At 39.5% G+C, this 19697-nt stretch overlaps 1 pseudogene; it reads left to right on the top strand.

Annotated features, from left to right (window-relative positions):
• Nucleotides 1–12901: 12901 nt before the first annotated feature.
• On the top strand, nucleotides 12902–13704 carry LOC138848070 (high mobility group protein B2 pseudogene; annotated as a pseudogene).
• Nucleotides 13705–19697: the final 5993 nt, after the last annotated feature.

The raw sequence follows: 19697 nt of genomic DNA on the forward strand, positions 1-19697 counted from the left end.
GTAAGGTTTCTTTACCTCCCTGTAGACTCTGCTCTCCAGAGGTGAACAGGGTCCTCTAAACCCACTTGCTGCACACACAAACACCTGAGTGTTGTATTCTCCCACAGGTGTTGGAGACTGATATGGTGCTCTGATTTATATTTACATAATGGCTAGTGACATCGGGCATATTCACATGTTTTGACCATTTACATTTCTTCTGAGAAATGTCTATTCAGATGTTTCTTCACTGTATTTTTTGGAGTTTTTCCAATTCATGTAAATGTTCTGGAAATCTGTAAACATTCAGAGTTTTAATTTTTCCTGCCATCTGTTCATTGTATCTACACTCTGATGTTTACTTTGTTGTGAAGAAGTATCTTAGTTGGATATACTCAAATGTCTCTGTTTTTATTTTTGTGACTATTGCTATTGGAATCTTACCCAAAAGCTATTGTGTGTTGACAATATTTAGAGTTCCCCTATGTTTACTTGGGTTTGGGTCTTATGATTACATTTTAATTCACTATGAGTTCACTTTCACATAGTGTAAGAGATGTTGGAGTCTCTTTTCAGGCTTCTACATATGGATAATCAAGTTCCTCTGCACCACTTGTGAAAGAGATTCTTCTTTCTCCAGTTCATTTTAGTTCCTTTGTTAAATATGAGTTGCTGGTAGAAATTTGGGTTTATTTCTATGCTACCAAGTCTTTTCCATTGAACTATGTGTCTGTTATTATATCAGTGCTAACACTTCTTCTTTTTTTTTTTTTTGCAGTTTATTTATTTGAAAGGCAGAGTTACAGAGAGGTAGAGGCAGAGAGAGAGAGAGGTCTTCCATCCACTGGTTTACTCCCCAAATGGCCACAATGGCCGGAGCTCTGTTGATCTGAATCCAAGTGTCAGGAGCTTCTTCCAGGTCTCTATGCAGGTGCAGGGGCCCAAAGACTTTGGCCATTTTCTACTTTTTTCTCAGGCTATACCAGAGAGGGGTATAAGAAGTGGAGCAGCTGGGAAACATACTGGCACCCATATGAGATGCCGGCACTGCAGACGGTGACTTTACCTGCTTTGTCATAGTGCTGACCCCTGTAATATGTCTTAAAATATGGTGTGATGTCTCCAGCTTTTTTTTGCTTTATAATATTGCTTTAGATGTTAAGCATCTCTCATGTTTCTATGTGAATTTTAGCATCATTTTTTCTAGCTCTGAGAACATCGTTGGTATGTTGATTGGGATTGCATTGAATTTGCAAATTGCTTTTGGTAGTATGGATATTTTGGTATTATTCTTCCCATTCACAAACATAAGTTTTCTGTGAGACTGTCAAAAAGCCTTGACAAAAATTGGACTTTATTACACAAAAATTCATCACTTTTTGGGATCATTTAAATCCATAATTTTGCACTAATATTTGATAAATCATTAAAGACTTTGAGCATTTTAGTAGGAGAAATTAAAATATTTATCAATTTCTTCAAATATTGTTTAGATGTGATATTCAAATATTGTTTAGAGCCATTGTCTGTATTCCCTCTAAATTAGGATCTTTTTGCTTTTTGCCTGTTAAACTTGTCCCTTGACTCAACAACCCTTTTTAATGTAATGTAAACTGAAAATGTCATTTCATAAGCTAAAAAAAATGACAAAGAAGGAAAAAGAAGGGAGGGAGGTTGAGTATATAATTATGTTCTCCGAATTTTTTCTATAAAACATATTGAATCATTTAAAAGCTAATTAAAATTAAACTCAAAATTGGACCATTATGACCAATATTTAAAACAAGTGATTAAAAACTATAGATGTCTTCAATTTTGATTATCATTCTTCTTTAGATTATCTGAAAGAAATCCGGTTTCTCACTTTAAAATATACCAGTGTGTTAGAATTCAGTATTAAATGACTTTGTTTAAAAGTGTTATTTAATCTATTGCTTTAAGTAGTAATACTATGGCCATTGTAAAACAAAATCCTTATCATTTTTCATAAAACAGAAAGGGCCTTTAAAACATCATCACTAAAAATATTAAGAGACCTAAAATATAACATTCTTAAAACCCAAGTGATACCATTCAAAATTTTCAAATATGCAGGGATAGTTCGTGTCAAGTAACTAAATAATTGTTAAGTGTATATATGGAATAGCTTCTATAAATTCTTTTGGCAAGGGCTGGCACTGTGCCATAGTGGGTGAGGCTGCCACCTGCAGTGCTGGTATTCCATAGGGGCATCAGTTCAAGACCTGGCTGCTCCACTTCCTATCCAGCTCTCTGCTATGGCCTGGGAAAGCATTATAAAATGGTCCAAGTCCTTGGGCCCCTGCACCTGTATAGGAGACCAGGAAGAGGCTCCTGGCTCCTGCCTTCCAGTCAGCACAGCTCCAGCCATGGAGGCCAACTGTGGAGTGAACCAGTGAATGGAAGACCACTCTCTCTGCCTGTCCTTCTCTCTGTGTGTAATTCTGACTTTCAAATAATATAAATAAATCTTCAAAAAATTCTTTTGGCAAATAGATGAAGCTACTTGTTATACATTTCAAATAAATAGCAAACATACTAGAAAAATATATTGAATAAAATTTAAGCAACTCATAGCTATACACAGAAATTTCTCACCATAACAACATAGCAACCACTAAATTTCCAAATTCAATTTTCCACAACTTAGAATCTTTAACTCCAGAAGGAGTACAAAATTGACAGAACAGTGGCCTATGTATCAGGATACCTAATGCTAATACAGAATTATCCCTGCCACAACTTACCTATGTGACCTTGAACAGTTCACTTAACTTCTCTGGGCTTGGCATTTAGCATCCTCATGTGATAAAGGAGGCTTGGATAAGATCAGTTGTACTCTATCTTGAGACTTCAATGATCTCTCAGTTTCCAAACAGGCACCTTAAGGGAAAGTAAACCTTTAGATCAAAGCTTACATTTTTAAATATAAATATATTTTAAACTGTTTCTACAACTAGTACAAAACAACACATTCAAATGTGTACCATGCCACTTTTCAATATTTGGGAATAATTAATGCATCATTTTAGAGCATTGTCTTGAGGCCAGTGCTGTGGTGTACCTAGTAAAGCCACTGCATGCAGTGGGGGCATCCCATATGGAGGCCGGTTCAAGTCCAGGCTGCTCCACTTTCCATTCAGCTCTCTGCTATAGCCTGGGAGAGCAGTAGGAAGTTGGCCCAAGTCCTTGGGCCCCTGAATCTGCATGGGAGACCCTGAAGAGGTCCTGGCTCCTGGCTTCAGATTGGCATATCTCTGACCTTTTAGGCCATCTGGGGAGTGAACCAGCAGATGGAGGACCTCTCTCTCTCTCTCTCTCTTCCTCTTGTTCACTATCTGTGTAACTCTGACTTCCAAATAAATAAATAAATAAATCTTTTAAAAAATCAAAAGAATATTGTCTGGCACACAGTGAACCACTAAGTACAAGATATTATTAGTAATATTAGATTGAAATATTGAAATAAACTAGGCAATAAGCCTTAAGATGCAAATTAATACCAAGAAATATAATCTCAAATTTCTGTGTTCAACAAGGTAGTCTCTTTTCACTACTAACTTTATACTAAATAAGATATTTTGATATTTTGTTAAGAGTAAATTTATCGGGGGCCAGCGCCGTGGCTCACTTGGTTAATTCTCCACCTGTGGTGCTGGTATCCCTTATGGGCAAAGTGTTCTAGTCCTGGTTGCTCCTCTTTCAGTCCAGCTTTCTGCTATGGCCCAGGAAGGCAGTTGAGGATGGCCCAAGTGCTTGGGCCCTGCACCCGGATGGGAGACCAGGAGAAAGCACCTGACTCCTGGCTTTGGATGGGCACAGCTCCAACTGTGGCAGCCATTTGGGGACTGAACCAATGGAAGGAAGACCTTTCTGATTTCTCACTGTATATAACTCTACCTGTCAAATAAAAAAATTATTAGTTTTTCATAAAAACTGCAGTATTGAAAAAGTTCTAAAATCCCTCTAATTCTAAATGTCTGTGACTGCTAACTCATTAGCACATATTGCATTCTTTACATCTGGGTAATCATGACAATTCACTTTTAAATGATTAACAGATCTGCTGTTATATATAAATACATGCTTTTCCGAAAATCATACAATAAGCAGGCTACATACTTTACTTCAAGTAAAACTGCCATATCCAGTCCTACAATTGTAAATAAGACAGTTTCAATTGTTCAGCATTATCAATTATAAATTCCAATCGTGTAGCAATACTCATAAGAATTTAGGGGGCCGATGCTGTGGAGTAGCAAGTAGAGCTGTGGCTTGCAGTGCTGACATTCCAATTGGGTGCCAGTTCAAGTCCTGGCTACTCAAATTACTATCCATCTTTTTAGGCAAGTAAGACTTACTATCCAGCAGTAGAGGATGGCCCAGGCCCTTGGGCTCCTGCACCTGCATAGGAGACCCAAAAGAAGCTGCTGGCTCCTGGCTTTGTATTGGCAGAGCTCCAGCCATTGTGGCCAAATGGGGAGTGAACCAGTGGTTGGAAGACTGCTCTCCCTCTCTCTCTCTCCTTCTCTGTGTAACTCTGACTTTCAAGTAAAATAAATGAATCTTTTTTTAAAAAGGATGAAATAAAAAGGAAGATGAAGATTACAAAATTGTTTAATTTTTTTAATAAATATAAATTTCCAAAGTACAGCTTTTGGATTACAGTGGCTTCCCCTCCCCAAAACATCCCTCCCACCCATAACCCTCCTATTTCCTGCTTCCTCTCCCATCCCAGAAGATTACAAAATTGTATGAAGGACATTTGTACAGTAAACAAATATACTGATTTCCAATGCAATATTTGAATACTTGAAGCAGGAAGGCTAAGTACTTCTTTGCCAAAATAACATGTTTTCTCCAGTGTAAAACCCATTTGCCATCCCAATACACAAAGGGATTTGGGGCAAGAAGGAAAAAAGAAGTCCACACATGCAGAAATTTTAAGCAAAACAAAATAGAGAATGTATTTAGTTTCATGAAAATCACACAAGAATTAATAGTATTCCACCCATTTCCAACAAATATTTTTAAGTTTAATGAATGAATAAATTTTCAGTTACATAGCAGAAAACTTCTACCCTCTCCCATAAAACTGAAAAAGAAACTTTTTAAAAGTAAAAACTGATGAAAGAATTCTGCAATACATGTTAATGTTAAGTAGCCCAGCAGAGTTTATTTAGAAATACAAACACACACACAGAAAATAAATACATTAAAATCTTACTGAATAGTCCAGTAATAGTTCAGGATCCAATATGTGTGCAAAAGATTCTGGATTTCCCAGTCACTTTGTATAGGAAATGATGTGCTTTGCTATGTAGCATGTACCTTTAGATTCCTGAACACCTCCACTTTGCTTCTTACCCTGAGTCCCAGCAAATACAGGAACACAGCTGTTGAGTCATTCATTTTCTGGATTTGGGAATATCAAAGAATTAATGAGTATAGAAAGTTGTACAGCAAAGACCAAGAATATCCAAGGGAGTTCAGGAAAATCAATTGAACAAGTCAAAATACTATGAATGTATACTGAATGCTCTGTTTTTAATATGTCTTACTTACCTAAAAAGACATGAGGGCTATTGCTCTCTCTCTTAATACAACTAAGGAGAAGATATCACCAATGCTCAAGAAAAATGAATACACAGCAGAGCTAATACAAAATCCCAAAATTCCAAAATAGAAAAACTGGATATGCACTCCTTACACACACCCTGAAGTGGCAATGAAGTAGAACAAATCTAAAATTAGAAAAAATTCTTTTTTTAAAGATTTATTTATTTATTTTAAAGTCAGAGTTGCACAGAGAGAGGCAGAGAAGAGAGAGGGGTCTTCCATCCACTGGTTCTCTCCCCAGTTGGCTGCAATGGCCAGAGTTGTGCCAATCCAAAGCCAGGAGCAAGGAGCTTCTTCCAGGTCTCCCACATGGGTGCAGGGGCCCAGGACTTGGGCCATCTTCTACTGCTTTCCCAGGCTTTAGCAGAGATCTGGATCCATATGAGCTGCCAGCACTGCAAGTGGTGGCTCTACCCACTATGCCACACCACTGGCCCTGAAAATTCTTGTCAAATTAAGAACATTTAACCTTTGTTTTAGAGTGCATTATTAAAATATCTAAACTGGGGGAATACATAATTTCTTTCTTTAGAAATCAGAAGAGAAAAAGAACACTTCAAGGCTACTGTGACACCACACAGAAGGAATGGAGAATCATGACCTCAATTAGCCTAGGGACAGAATAAAAGGGAGGGAAATAGGAACAACAGAATTAAGATGAATAAGCTTTGACAGCTGAGAGAATCTGAATCTAAAGAAAAGACATGCAGTTAACTGAACCAATAGAGATAAGTCTGAGAGGAAAAAACATTGTTAAGTCATATTAATGGGGCCAGAGCTGTGACTTAGTAAAGTAAAAAAAAAATCTCAAATTTGTTTTTAAATTATATAATTAAAAAAGATAAAAAAAGATGTTCAATCTTAAGTCTCTACAGCATAAGATATACATCAATTTTCCCAGGTTCTATTTGCATTAATTAACAAAGTTTCATGGGTATAATTACTAAAGTGGCTCCAATAAGTCTTTTTATAAAAATTATTTTTTATTTTGACAGGCAGAGTGGACAGTGAGAGAGACAGAGAGAAAGGTCTTCCTTTTTCTGTTGGTTTACCCCCTAGTGACCCCTGCCGCCAGTGTGCTGCAGCTGGCACATGGCGCTGATCCAAAGCCAGGAGCCAAGTGCTTCCTCCTGGTCTCCCATGCAGGTACGGGGCCCAAGCACTTTGGCCATCCTCCATTGCACTCCTGGGCCATAGCAGAGAGCTGGACTGGAAGAGGAGCAACTGGGACAGAATCTGGCTCTCCCAGCAGGACTAGAACTTGGTGTGCCTGCACCGCAGGTGGAGGATTAGCTTATTGAGCCATGGCGCCTGCCTCCAATAAGTCTTAACCTGGGATGCAACTAAATTTAACAAGGATACTCAATAGGAATTTTAGAAGAATTCCAAAATATGTATCAGAATAAAAATACTTTACTTGGTACATCTCATTTTAACTATACTATTGTCTAAATTTCCAAATGTCAGATGTACTAAAAAAAATCCCCAAAGCAGCAGAGTTGGTCCGACATGATGAGGAATAAAATAAAGAAAATGAGAATTCGCAGATCCCAGATTAAAATAACCAAGAAGGCCCAATAACAGAAAACTCAATGTCTTCATACACTAACATTTATTACCTCAGATTTATTTAACAAAAAGGTGATTATTCCAGCTATATCCCATTAGGTAGCCCAATTTTACCTGCTAAATCCATTTAAAAAAAGCACCTCATGATATATTACTAAAATCATATTGCTATATGCCATCCACCATGTCCACTGTACCTTATACCTAATGTTAACAGATTTGATGAAAATCAGTAGATAAATGATGTGTTTTAACCAAGTGTGGGAAATGTCTTTTGTTCAACGTTTTTCCAAAAACCCCTCAGTCTCAGTTTGCCTTCACATTGAAAAGACACTTCTGAGGTTTACTAATCAGTCCAGCTTCTTCGGGCCTCCCTCCAATGAAAGGGGCTAAAATCCATCAAAATAAACTCTAGGCACTGTCCTTGTGCTCCCTGTGACTTTTTCACTCTAGGGGCTCACAAACCTTCTAAATTCTTTAGATCACCTGTGATGTCCATTAGTTCTCAAAGACTATGATGCAAGTAATTTCCCCTCTTGGAACCTTGTTATTAACTGTGCTGTATGAGAAATGAAGTCTCCTACACACCTTGTGCTTACGATTCTCCAAACCATGTTGCCTGCTAGGACTTTGGCCATGAATATAGGACAGCAATACCTGAACATGATTACTGAGATCTCCTTAATAAAGGATAGACTGGGGCCAGCACTGTGGTGCAGTGGTGTAATCCTTTACCTGCAGTGCTGGCACCCCATATGAGCACCAGTTCTAGTCCCCATTTCTCCTTTTCCCATCCAGCTCTCTGCAATAGCCTGGGAAAGCAGTAGAAGCTGTTCCAAGTGCTTTGGTCCCTGCCAAAATGTGGGAGACCTGGTAGCTCCTAGCTCAGATTGGCCCAGCTGCAGACATTGCAGTCATTAGGGGAGTAAATGAGCATATGGAAGACCTTTCTCTCTGTCTCTTCCTTTCACTGTCTGTAAGTACACCTGTCAAATACGTAAATAAATTCTATATATATATATTTACATTTATTTATATATTTATGTATATAAATATATTCATATATAAAATATATTATGCTTTATCATATAATATATTATATAATATATAATAATTATAAACAGATAATATTATATAATTTACTATAACTATTATATATATTATATATATATATATATATATTATTGAGATGACTTCAATAGCCAGAGTGTGGCCAGGTTGAAGCCAGGAGCTCCTCCTCCAATGTGTGTGGCAGCAACCCAGGCACTTGGACCATCTTTCACTGCTTTTTCAATCCATTGGTATGGAGCTGGATCAGAAATAATTATATATTTATATATAAATAAATTCATATATAATATTTATATAATTATATATTATATATTTATGATAATTATATGTAATTCCATATTATGTATAGAAATATATAATATATATTATAATATATAAATATATATACGATGGATCAAAATGCGGCATTCTCCATTTGGCAGAAGAGACAGGCTCCAATATCTACTGTCTATGTCAGTATGTCAGTATAATGCAGGAGGTAACCCCTCTACCAAATAAGAAAAGCTATTTCAGTTCAGCTGGACATCATTCTGCTGACTGTTGACCTTATTACTGTTAGTCTGGATGCTTTCATTGGTTGCAATCCAGAGACCCAATTTTCCCATAGATATAAACATCAGCAAACATGAAAATTTGGTAAGAAAAGCTTAAACTGAGAGTTATGATTAATAACTATTTTAACAAAATTTCTCAGAACCCATCTAATCCAAACCTTGGACAATTGGGAGCTGTTGTACTTAGCCCACCCATAATTGAAACGGATTCTAAATCCTTCAACTGCAAGGAGAGTATCATAGACATTAATGCTCCAAACGGATCCAGTTCCCTGCTAATGTGTCTGGAAAAGCAGCACAGGGTGACTCAAATATTGGGGCTCCTGCACCCATGTGAGAGACCTGGAAGAAGCCCCTGGCTCCTGATATCAGTCTGTCCTAGCCACAGTCATTGCAGCCATTTGAGGAGTGAACAAACCAGGAGGAAGATCCATCTCTCCCACTCTCTCTTTCTAGTGCTGCCTTTCAAATTCATAAATAGACCTTTAAGAAAGTCGATCACTTCAATAAATTTGCCATTGCTCAGTCATGATGACTTTTACTACCTTAAATTCTTTTTCAAAAGATTTATTTATTGGAAAGCCAGAAAGAGGAGCTGGTGGTTGTGGTGCAGTGGACAAAGTTGCTATCTGTTACATTGGCATCCTGTATGTGCACCAGTTCAAGTACCAGCTATTCCATTTCTGATCTAGCTCCTTACCAATGGACTGAAAAAGCAGGGAAAGTTGGCCCAAGTGCTGGGATGCTGCCACGCACATCGGAGGAAAAGCTCCTGGCTTCAACCTGGCCACACTCTGGCTATTAAAGTCATCTCAAAAATGAATTAGGTGGTGGAAGATTTCTGTCTCTCCCTCTCTCTGTAACTCTTTCAAATAAGTAATTAAATATTTTAATATGATAAAAAATGGCAGAGAGACACAGAGACAAAGAGAGAAGGAAAGAGAAGCAGAGAGATATCCCATCTGCTGGTTCACTTTCTATATGGCTACAACTGTGCAAGACCAGGTTTCAAGTCCCCATTGAGGTTACAGTTCTCCAAATTAGATGACAAGAAGGAAAGAATTTGAGCTATTATCCATTTCTTCCCAGGGATATTAACATGAAACTGATTTGGAAGTGGAGTACCCAAAACTCAGATTAGCACTGCAATATATGATGCGGGCATCTGTTGTGATGGCTAACAAATTGGAAAACCTAGAGGAAAAATCAACAGATTCCTGGACATACACAATATACCAAAATTGAGTCATGAAGACACATAGAAAAGCTAAACAAATCAAAAACCAAGACAGAGAGTGGATGAGTAATAAAGACCCTCCCAAGAAAGAAAAGTCCAGGATCAGACAGCCTCACTATTGAATTCTACAAGTCTTTTAAAGAACTAATGCTTCTCAAACTATTCAACACAATTGAAAGAGAGACAATCCTCTCAAACTACTTCTATTAATCTGACAATGACTGATTCTATCATTTATTTATACATAATGTTGAGAAAATCAGAAGTATTTGTTAGGACTTCTGCTAAAAGGCACTAGATTTATAATTTTTAAATACATCTTTCCTAGATGTAATGCAGTCCTTTGCTACTTTAGAGTATCAGAAATTTAAAATGTTGGACTGGTGCTGTGGTGGAGCAGGTTAACACCCTGGCCTGAAGCGCCAGCATCCCATATGGGGGCCGGTTCAATACTCAGCTGCTCCACTTCTGATCCTGCTCTCTGCTATGGCCTGGCAAAGTAGTAGAAGATGGCCCAAGTCCTTGGGCCCCTGTACCGATCTGGGAGACCTGGAACTAGCTCCTGGCTCCTGGCTTCGGATCAGCACAGCTCTGGCAGTTGCAATCAATTAGGGAGTGAACATCAGATGGAAGACCTCTCTCTTTCTCTCTGGCTCTCCTCTCTGTCTGTAACTCAACTTGTAAATAAATAAATAAATAAATCTTTAAAACAATTAAGAAATTTAAAAAGGGAAAGATTTTTAAAAGATGTATTTATTTATTGTGAGGCAGAGTGACAGATATAGAGAGGAAGAGAAAGAGAGGTCTGCTATCCACTGGTTCACCCCTAAATGGCCAGAATGGCTGGAGCTGGGCCGATCTGAAGCCAGGTGCCAGAAGCCAGGAGTCAGCAGCTTCCTCCAGGTCTCTCACATGGGTGCAGGGGCCCAAGCACTCAGGGCATATTCCACTGCATTTCTAGGCCATTAGCAAAGAGCTGGATTGGAAGTGCAGGAGCAGGGACTCAAACTGGTGCCCATGTGGGATGCTGGTGCTGCAGGTGGATGCTTAATCTACTATGCCACAGAGTGGGCCCAGGGAAAGGTTTTAGGAAGACATCTTTCATGTAGACTAGGCTGCAATATTGCAAGGTAAGGTTTAGCTTTTATTTCCACACATCAGTATTCATCTTTTAGCAACTATAAATACTGAATATCATACATATAGACATAAATATAGGTAACTGCAGATTTTGTTGTCATTCTTTCTAATTCTCTTTTAATGTCTGCTAATAGGCCATCTTATGGATTATTATATTGATGTTACCTGTACACAACCATCAGGCATTTCCACTGTTGAATGTGTTTATGTGTACAGGTAGTTTTGTTTGTGTGTACATGAATGCACATTTGATGGAGATAGCACTGACAGTAATACTGTGAGAACTCCTAATGCTGATTTCAAACTTTCTGTCCTCTGCAGAGATGGCTGTCATTGAAGTAGACCACAGGGTCCCTTTGCTGTTGTGGACTGAAATGTGCCTCCCTAAAACTCAAACACTGAAGTGCTAACCAGCAACATGACTCTACCTGAAGAAAGTGCTTTTAAGCAGATCAAATGATAGATGTGTCTGTCACATCAGAGAAGGGCTTCTGGAAAAATCGAGCCTATTAGCATCTTGATCTGATATTTTCAAGCTCTACAACTCTGAGAAGTAAAATTCCATGATTTACATCATATTCTCTGTGCAAATTAGCAAATTAATATATCTTAGCAAATTAATATATCCTCATTTCTGCTAGCATTTTCTGCTGTCATCTAGAAGGTCCTTGTGATTAGCAGAGAAATATAGAAAGCAATAACTATGATTTTAGATTACCAAGTATCTACTAACATAAAAAAGATATCCCAGAAGCAACCTACTACCATCCTCCAGGACCCAGAAAAAAAAAAAAAAAAAAAAAAAAAAAAAAAAAAAAAAAAAAAACCAGGAATGAGTCAAGTTGTGGGGCAGTAGAAAAGTGAATAATGAAAGATCACAGCAGAAGTAAATAAGGAAGGGTTTGATGCTGTGGTGTAGTAGGTTAATGCCTTGTCCTGCTGTGCATGCATCCCATATGTTGTTGCTAGAAGACCAGGTTCTCCACTTCCAATCCAGCTCCCTACTAATGCACCTGGGAAATTGGTGGAAGATGGACCATGTTCTTGGGTGCTGGCACCCACATGAGAGACTTGGAAGAAGCATCTGGCCTTTCAAATAAAGAAATCTTAAAAAAATAGAAGCAGTGTTAGCACTGTTGGAAAAACAGACACATAGTTCAATGGAAAAAATAGGCAGCTGAAATAAACTGACTTTTCTACAGCCAACCCCTATTTAATAAAGGAAATAAAACAAACAGGAGAAAGAAGAATCCCTTTAGCAAATGGTTTAAAGGAAAGTGATTATCCATATGTAGAAGCCTGAAAAGATACCCCAACACCTCATACACTATGTAAAAGCAACTCAAGGTAAATTAAAAGTCTAAATATAAAACCAAAACCTTGAGAGCTTGTTTTGAGGTTCTAGCAGGGGAGCGCAGCTACTCGTATACCCTTGACCGAAGACTGGTCCTCCTCTAGCGGGGAAGGTCGTCCTCTTCGACCGAGCACACAGCTTCGGGAGGGACGCGCATGGAGTGGTGAGGGAGGAAGGGGACACCCGCCTAGCCAGCCAGATCAGCCGAAGCAACCCTGGCGATCAATGGGGTGACAGATGTCGCAGCCAGATCGCCCTCACATCCTGAGTTCATGCCGGAGCTGAGGGAAGGAAGCAATGCCTTCGGATCTGGCCGCTCTGCGGGAGTCTGAGGAACAACTCGCACCAGGTGGCCGCCGTTCCGTTGTCATGGGTAAAGGAGACCCCAACAAGCCGAGGGGCAAAATGTCCTCCTATGCCTTCTTCGTGCAGACGTGCCGGGAAGAGCACAAGAAGAAACACCCTGACTCTTCGGTCAGTTTCACAGAATTCTCTAAGAAATGCTCGGAGAGTTGGAAGACCATATCTGCAAAGGAAAAGTCCAAGTTTGAAGATATGGCAAAAAGTGATAAAGCTCGTTATGACAGGGAGATGAAAAATTACGTTCCTCCCAAGGGTGATAAGAAGGGAAAGAAAAAGGATCCTAATGCTCCTAAAAGACCACCATCTGCCTTCTTTCTCTTTTGCTCTGAACATCGCCCAGAGATCAAAAGTGAACACCCTGGCCTGTCCATTGGGGACACTGCAAAAAAATTGGGTGAGATGTGGTCTGAACAGTCAGCCAAAGATAAACAACCATATGAACAGAAAGCAGCTAAGCTAAAGGAGAAATATGAAAAGGATATTGCTGCATACCGTGCCAAGGGCAAAAGTGAAGCGGGAAAGAAGGGCCCTGGTAGGCCCACAGGCTCAAAGAAGAAGAATGAACCTGAAGATGAGGAGGAAGAAGAGGAAGAGGAAGAAGATGAAGATGATGAGGAAGAGGATGAAGATGAAGAATAAATGGCTATCCTGTAATGATGAGTGTGGAGTGTGCGTGTGTGCTCAGGCAGTTGTTTTGCTAAGAATGTGAATTCAAGTGCAGCTCAATATTAGCTTCAGTATAAAGAAACTGTACAGATTTTTGTATAGCTGATAAGATTCTTTGTAGAGAAAATACTTTTTTTTAAAAAATGCAGGTTGTAGCTTTTTGAGGGGCTACTACATACAGTTAGATTTTAAAGCTTCTGATGTTGAATGTTCCTAAATATTTAATGGTTTCTTTAATTTCTTGACTTGTGTATGGTAGCACAGCAAAGTTGTAGGAATTAGTATCATTTGTAAATTTGGATTTTTTGTTAGGATGTTGCATTCTGTGTTGTTTTTTTTTAAAAAAAATTTGTAATAAAATTATGTATGTTAAAAAAAACCCAAAACCTAAGTAAACATATGAGAAACTGTAAAACATTAGCATAGACAACAGTTTTGGGTCAGATTCCAAAAGCACAAGTAACAAAATAAAATATACAAATTTGAGCATATCAAATTAAGATACATCTTCATAACAAAGTAATCAACAGAGTGAGCATACAATGGACGGAATGGCAGGAAACATTGAAAACTCTGACTATGACAAAACATTGATAGCCAGAACATACATATATAGAACTGGAAAAACTCCAAACAAGAAGCAAAATGTACACGTAAGAAATGGGCAATGATCAGAATAGATGTTTCTCAGAAGAAGAAATCTCAATGGTCAAGACATAGATGAACATGCCCAATATCACTAGCCATTAGGGAAATGTAAATCAAAACCAATAGCAGACTCCATCTGTGGGAGAAGACAATGCTTGGGTTTTCATTTGTGCAACAAGTGGGTTTAGAGGACCCTGTTCACCATTAGAGGGCAGAGTCTACATGGAAGTAAAGAATCCTTAATACTTTCCTAATGGGCTTGTTGAATTCTTGACTAGTGCCTATTACCTTTGCCACAACCTTTCCAGTCTCACTACTTTCCTTCTTCTTCCTCTTCTCTATAGCTTGCAAAAACAGTATATCTTCTATATACGGAGGATACTTTTGTTTTGTTTTATTCCTTCTGTCTCATGATGTTCCTCTAAGAAATCACAACCCTCCAAATATTCATTCATTTATGCAGTCTGCAGTTTTCATGGGCTACTACATGGCAAAGTACTAGGTTAAAGGAAAGGTATAGGTCAGGAACTGAGCAAAGTTCACAATGATGTAGCCATTGGGGAAATGAACCTGATGGAAGACATATCTCTCTCTCTCTCTCTCTCTCTCTCTCTCTCTCTCTCTCTCTGTCTCTCCTTCTCTCTCTCTCTCTCTCTGTCTCTCCTTCTCTCTCTGTGTAGCTCTGATTTTCAAATAAATAAATAAATCTTTAAAAACTAACTAAATAAATATACTAATAACCTGGTGGCAACACCTTTCTATCAGAACATGTGAAGCACTCAAACACAGTTTGTCCCAGAAAGTCAGCCATAGTTTTCAAGGGCACATCTTCTACTCCATTTGTGGACATCTCTGTGTGGCGTAAGGGGTACTTATTTCTTCCATTCTTCTTTCTTACCACTCTCACAGTTATAACTTCTATTGATGCTTCCACAGAGCAGTCTTTATGAAATTGTAGAACTAATATCCTCCCATTTCAAAAATGTCATGGGTTTAAACACAGAACCCAAAATAAGACAAGTAACTGACCTTCTTATTTACACAGTGTGAAAAGTAAGATTCTCAGTGGATCACTGGGTAACTGTAAAGTACTGCGCAGAGAAAAACTGTAACTTATCTGTATTTATGATGTTGTAATTCTCCACTTTATGCAAACTCAGATTAAAAGGGCTCCAGTTAGTGGGCAACACTGTTGCATAGTGGGTTAAGCTACTGCCTGCAGTGTCAGCATCCTATATGGGTGCCGGTTGGGATCCTGGCTGCTGCACTTCCCATCCAGCTCTCTGCTGTGGCCTGGGAAAACAGTAGAAGATGGCCCAAATCCCTCATCTCCTGCACCCACCTATGAGACCTGGACAAAGCTCCTGGCTTCTGGTTTTGGATCCAAACAGCTCCAGCCATCCATCTCTGTTTCTGCCACTCTGTAACTCTGCCTTTCAAATAAATAAATAATTATTTTAAAAAACAGCTTCATCCCAAAAGAAGCTCCTGGCTTCAGACTGGCACAGCTCCAGCTGTTGCTGCCAATTGGGGAGTGAACCATCGGACAGAAGACGTCTCTCTCTCTTTCTCTCTCTCTCCTCTCTCTGTGTAACTCTTTCAAATGAATAAATAAATCTTTAAAAAAGTAGCTCCAGTTATTGACAACACAGTAGACTTGCATTAATTTTAGTTCTCTTCTTATTTTGCAAAGGGATCAGTGGCAGGTCAAAACAGTTGACAGCCTTGCTAACAGGAGAAGAAATAGCTGAAGACAGAATATGAAAAGCAGCCAAATACATCATCAAAGAAAGAGAAGTGGACCCCATCCAACACAAACCTTTAAAAGTGGATGCTCACAATTAACGAGTCAAACAGCTGCCCACTGAAATCTTATCTAGGGAGGGAAGATGTCCTAAGTTCTGCTTCTGTAAACTCCAGTCATAAAGCTATCCTAATAAATCTGTCCCTGGCATCTCTTTTACAAACATACTGGACCCCCTGACCATTGGAAATGTGGACCTAAGTCATGAAGGCTGCCATTTAAACCCACCAATGCTGTAACAGCTAAGAAACTTGAATTTGATGCTCAGTTCTCAGGAAATCATTCCAGCTGTGCCTAGGGCCATTAATAGAAACTCCTTGGATCCTCCACTGTCTCTGTGCCTGTTTGAAAGAAGGGAGTTTTCCCACCCCAGGTTTCTGGAACAGCTTCAAATTCCACATTGGAAAAATCTGATAATTAATATGAGAGGGATCAATGCACACTTCACACTGCTCCCCACCAGGAAGATGAGGTGCAAGATGAGAGCAGTGGGGCAGATCCTAGTCAGATCCTCCTTCCCACCCCTCTGCTGCACCAGGCTCCCTGCTGAAGGCCACCCAGCCCCACCCTGCAGGAACCAGCCCAGGAAACATCAAGAGGCCTGGCCAGACTGCATTCTGAGACCACCCACAGTGGGAACCCAGCTTATTTAACTGTGGAGAGCCGGAGTCTTTCTGCCTTCCTTCCCTGCGTGTGCATGTTCCCAGAATGCTGCCCCCTCTCTCCTGTAACCACTAAATAAAGCACATTAGGGACAGTTTGGGTGAGGTCCTGCAGGAGAGATTCCAGGCACTGGGAGCCTGGGAAGTGGAGGTGGGAGACAGAACAGCCCGGGTCCCAGTCCTGACCTCGGGGGAAGCTGCCATGATCGATGGCACCCTGGCACCCACCCTTCTCCCACACATGTCCCCGCCCCTTCCTGCATGCCAAACCTGCAGCAGAAAGTCCCTGGAGCAGGTACCCTTTCTTCCGGACACGCGGGGAGCGATTCGGGGAGTGGCGGTAAGAGACTCCCTGGTAAGTGGGACCCACAGGTGGAGGATGAAGAGGGAAGACGCAGCAGGAGGCAGGCTTAGGGTGAGCACTTGGAAACTGCCTGGGATCGCACGTGCAGAGCAGGAAATGGAGTAAATGCCAGAGAAGGAGAAGCACAGCCCCCAGGGCTGACCCTGATCAGGGAATGAACTCCCTCTGTTCCAACTCAGGCCCCAGGGAATGGCAGCAGCATGCGCATGTGCACAGGCATTCAGAAGGCATAATACATCCGAGCTCCTGGGAACTCTGGGAAATGGAGTACAGGCCGCAGCATCCCTAGAGACACCAGCTGACCCTCCCAAAGGCTGTAGTCAGGGCTGGGTGCCCACAACCAGAGGGCCTTTGCTTTTATTCAGTCCCTCCTTCCTTTCCTTCCCCCCACCAAAATCTCAGGGATCAGTTGCTTTCTTCCTTTCCTGAATCAAATCTGAAAGAGTGACACTCACTGCTGCTAACTGACCCCAAATCCTGGCTCCCTCATAACCTCTGTCTCTTCCAGAAAAATCTTATTTACTACTTTGGCCCTAGAAATCATAAATGACTATGATAGAATGTAACTTTTAACAGAGGTGTAGAAGGCATGGTTTAATATCCAGTTTTGAGAATACAATTTTCATTTGTGTTTTATTGATGTTTATAGTTCTTTTAAGATTTATTGATTTATTTGGAAGTCAGAGTTACAGAGAAGGAGAGGCAGAGACAGAGAGAGAGAGAGAGGTTTACCATCTGCTGGTTCACTCCCCAATTGGCAGCAGCAGCACAGCACCGACCCCTTATAGTTCTTTTCAAATCATTTTAAACTGTCTTTTTATTCATCTAGTACAGAGACAGAAGAATGGACACAGAGCTAACATAGCTGCGTATTCAGAGACAGGTTAAGGGGTTAAATGCCTTATATCATAGCATTTATACCTTAGATTAATTCTGGGGACAGTATTATCTGGAGTTTACAAAATAGAAACTGAATGGAAAGAGCTTAGAAAAGCATGGTGTTTTTTAATATCATTAAAAAGTCTAAGTTAAAGGCCAATCAAGGGGCCAGCACTGTGGCATAGCATGTAAAGCATTGACATTCCATATGGGTGGAGGTTGAACCCGGCTACTCTGCTTTCGATCCAACTCTCTGCTATGGCCAGGGAAAGTGGTGGAAGATGGCCCAAGTCCTTGGGCAGCTGCATCTGTGTGGGAGACCCAGAAGAAGCTCCTGGCTGCTGGCATCAGATCAGTACAGCTCGAGCCATTGTGACCAATTGGTGGGTGAACCAAAAGATGGAAGATGTCTCTCTGTCTCTCTCTCCCCTTCTACTCTGTGTAACTCTGACTTTCAAATAAATAAATAAATCTTTTTTAGAGAGCCAATCAACATATAACACTAGCTTAAAAATCTTTCTTTTCTCTTGGGTCTCAGTTTTTAAAATCTGATTTATCAAAAGGAAAAAATGTGAGTGAGATGAAGAGTACCTACAAAAATAATTTACTGTAATTATTTACTGTAATAATTTACTGTAATGATGTACTGTAATTTACTGTAATATTTTACTATAAAGAACCACATAGGATTATAACTTGTCTAGAAAACAAAGGAGATTCAAAGTTGCTATTATTTCATGGTTATTTGTTCTTATTTTTAATATCAAGATAGTATATAAATATTATGCACTCCTAGGTATTTGTGTGTTGTTTGATATGTTTTATTTTTTAATCAGAAATTCAAAGAGATAACTGGGTAACATGGAGTTCTGTGTTTCTGATTACTTCTCTCAATTAGAGATCATGGGATTAGAGGTGGTGCTAGATTAAGAATGCTTCAATCTTTATCCACTGACTTCACACCAGCATTTACTATGTTAAACCATATTCTTGGGGTAGATGGCTCTTTCTTGCCAGACTGTAAACTTCATGGGGTCTAGAAACATATTTGCTTTGACACTAAAACTCAGCATCTTGACAGTCAGTCTTTTAGTTGAATAAATACATGATATACAAAATAAATATTTCTGCCCCTCAAGAACTGCCTAAGAGAGAAGAAAATAGAAATCAATTTGATGACTCTCAGTATTAGGTGAATATATAATTTGTCATTCTGACATAAGCCTTGTCATAAAAAGGGCATATGAATAATCACACAGAGTTGAAGTGTATGAACACCTAGGGCCAAGTGGATTAAAAGTTCAGCCTAGCTATGTAAGGCATTCCATGTCAATAGGAGAGGAAGGAGGAAGAGGGGAGGGAGTGTAGGTGGGAAGGTGGTTACGGTGGGAAGAATCACCATGCTCATTACTTAGCAGCAAAGAGAGAATCTGTGATCATTTGTTGCTTAAGAAAGGGTGATAGGCATTATTTAATTAAAATGCAGGCATCACTGTTCTCCTGTCTCTGAAATAGGAAGTCTATAACTCAGAATTCCTTGCTGTTTCATCAAAAACAATTCAAAACAAAAACCTAATTAAGCATAAGTGGAAGTTGTGCATTAGAAGTCTATTCTAATCTCTAGGAGGTTCAGGGGTTGGAAAATTCATCTAAAATCTTGCTGCCAAATGTCCCACACATTTTCCATGAACACTACCCTTAAGCATAAGCTTTTTTAAAAAAAAGATTTATTTATTTGAAAGTCAGAATTACAGAGAGAGGAGAGGCAGA

This window comes from Oryctolagus cuniculus, unplaced genomic scaffold, assembly GCF_964237555.1.
Source record: "Oryctolagus cuniculus unplaced genomic scaffold, mOryCun1.1 SCAFFOLD_171, whole genome shotgun sequence".
NCBI lineage: Eukaryota > Metazoa > Chordata > Mammalia > Lagomorpha > Leporidae > Oryctolagus > Oryctolagus cuniculus.